The sequence below is a fragment of the Arachis hypogaea genome, chromosome 10, assembly GCF_003086295.3.
Source record: "Arachis hypogaea cultivar Tifrunner chromosome 10, arahy.Tifrunner.gnm2.J5K5, whole genome shotgun sequence".
In the NCBI taxonomy this organism is placed as follows: domain Eukaryota; kingdom Viridiplantae; phylum Streptophyta; class Magnoliopsida; order Fabales; family Fabaceae; genus Arachis; species Arachis hypogaea.
The window spans coordinates 86,132,305-86,135,066 of record NC_092045.1 but is presented as its reverse complement, the minus strand read 5'-3'; the positions used below and the strand labels follow the sequence as shown (position 1 = coordinate 86,135,066).

Genomic DNA, 2,762 nt, shown 5'->3' with positions numbered 1-2,762 from the left:
GTTCTGATAACTATGGCGAGAAGAGCAGCCACCACCCACCATCCCACTTCAGAGCCCAAATCACTGAGCCCTTCTCTTCCTTCTCTCTTTCTGTCTTCCTCGCTGTTCGAGCTCTCTCTGTCGTTGCTTCGCCGTGGGTCGTCGCGCGCTTCTCCTCACTCAACCGGTTCAATAATCGGTTCGGTTCTCGCATGCTAGAAATTCTGAAACGGCATTCGGTTTTTTAGGAATTTGAAGAAAGATTCTGAAACCTAACCCTACATCTGATTGTGAAACAATCAGCCATAACCCATAACCATCAGTCGTCTCTTGTATCGGTTGGAGATGGAGTCATTATTGTACGTAGTTTCAGAAAAAGATGCATTTGCTTTCCCTGTTGCAGAATTGTTTCAATTAGGGAAGAACGAGATCGATAACTCGCATCCCCCTATTCTTCCTGCGTCCATTTGTGCCCAATCAAATTTTGGAATGCAACACATGCGCGCTTTCCATCATTCTAACAAAGCTTTCTTACTGGGCAATGGTGAATCCTGGGAACTCCACTGCCACAACAGCAAGCTACGCAGATCAGAGCCTAACTTCATGCCTCCACCATCGAGATCTCATTTTGATCCTTATTTTGTTGCAAATATTAGAGGCAACATTTACTTGTTTGCACGCGTGCCCAGTGTAGGTTTTTGTTCTTAAATCCGGGACATGGGATTCCTTGCCCGCTCCCCCACTTTCTCCAGTTGATCCAACACTCAGGCGCGCTTATAATCTTAATTCTCCTTGGTGTCAATGGTTCGTTTCTGATGACAAGCTTTTCCTGCTTGCATATCAACCTGGAAAAGAAGAAATAGTTGTCTATGACCCCCAAAGTGACGTCTGGGAGAAAGTGGAGGACAAGGACACCCACTTCCAGTTAAGCTCATTTGGTTTTGATTCAATGAGTACTATCTCAGTTCCAGATGTAGGCAACAATTGCAGTGTGGCACTTACATTTAGGGGGGAAAACATTAGAGGAGGGGAATTTGTAAACATCAAACTATATGCTCTGCTGCTGGATAAGCAAACTAACCTTGTCTGTTGCTGTCAATCGCTTGATGAGTGTTCTAATGAGATCCAAGTCCAACAGTCCAAAGTTTGGTGGTATTCCTCCAAGCATGAAATGTGTTGACCTTGGCAATGGCATGGTATGTGCTCTCATCATTGGGAGCACAAAATTAAGGTGTCATGCTGGTCTAGAACCTCTCCTTTGGATATTGGTATTTACCCTAGCCTGGACACAAGAGGACTAAAGATTCCTATCTGTTGTTGATGTTTCTGTGAATCAAGTCTATACCAGGCACCTCGCCAATCCCAAGGAGCCTGATTGTCTGCACAATGCCTTTATTGTAACACCCAAGTAAACTTGCTTTCTCTCACTCAAATTGTATGGTCATTTATGCATTTTGTCTTGTGCTTTCCTGGTCTGATTTCCCATATGTATTCTATAGAATAGTAATTGAAGCATGAAGGTTCTAGTTGGAAATTAGGTGGCTTTAATGGGTTAGGTGGATTCGGGATCATAATTCAAGTTATGTGAATAGGAGAGAGATTGGGGTATTGAGTTCCTATTTCTCTTTTGGATAACAAAATAGTCTCAAAGTCTTAATATAATGATATATTTTGGTTTATTGAGGGATAGAATAAGGTGGTATGAAATGATAGAGGAGTTTTGAGAGCAGGCTTAGAGAATATATTGCTATTGTGAGAGTTTAATACTTATAGTTCAAAAGATAAATCAGTTATATATTACAAAAATAATTACTATTTAGAAAGAGGGCGAGAGGGGGAAAAAAGGCAGGGGACTTTGATAAAATTATTCACGATGGCCAACCTACTCGATCATCTGATATGTATATGTTTATTTTACAGGGATTTTAGCACTGCATTTGTGGAGCAGAAAGACTCTGAATTGGCTGGGTCACAAGACAAAGAAGGATAGCTTTTCTACTGTGACAAATCTTGATCGAATGGAAGCCGAACAAGAAAATGAAGGCCAAGCTCAAACGCCACAAACATACACCATGAAGGACATTTTGGGGGAACTTCAAAACATGAAGATTTATATGGAAGGAAGATTACCAAGTATTGAAGCAAGTCTTGCAAGGCAACAAGATGCTATTGATAATCTCTGCACGCATTTCGGGATTCCGAATAGGTGTGGCATAATCCCTGAACCGCGCACAAGTCAAGGTGACGAGCAATGAAGAGAAAGATGATTGATCATTGTTGGTTTCACATGAGGATTTTTTTTCTGATCACTATTATTCTGATCTAACATTAGTAAGCATAGAGTTATATAGCACTTAGCTTATGTTTAGGATTTATAACTTGTGGATTATGGCTGTGAATACTATATGCATAAAATCATGAATGTTCTTTTTAAAGAATGACTTAAATGTGTGGACTTGGTATCTGTACACTTATTAACTTTCTACTTGAGGGGAATACTACAGTATAGATAGATAAAAATATCTATACCTATAAAAATGACGTGGCCTAGTTTTTAAGTGACAAGTGGTGTTTTATATACTACTTTTGCCAAGCCCAAATAAAAAAAATGTTATGCCTTTGATTGATAACTAACAACACATGAAATAATTTGTCTACTTAAAATGTAATTAACAATTAAAGTTACTTTCTTCTTTTATATTGAGTCAAACAAAAATTATACGAATCATAAATTTTAACTAAAAATCTAAAATAATTAAATGTTTTAGGACTACACACAAAAA

General features: G+C 38.9%; 1 long non-coding RNA gene across 1 annotated transcript; it reads left to right on the top strand.

Moving 5' to 3' along the window:
• Positions 1 to 200: 200 nt before the first annotated feature.
• LOC112715847 (uncharacterized) lies at positions 201 to 2,417 on the top strand. Its single transcript, XR_003160018.3, has 2 exons — positions 201 to 1,387; positions 1,900 to 2,417. It is a non-coding gene; the product is annotated as an uncharacterized lncRNA (long non-coding RNA).
• Positions 2,418 to 2,762: the final 345 nt, after the last annotated feature.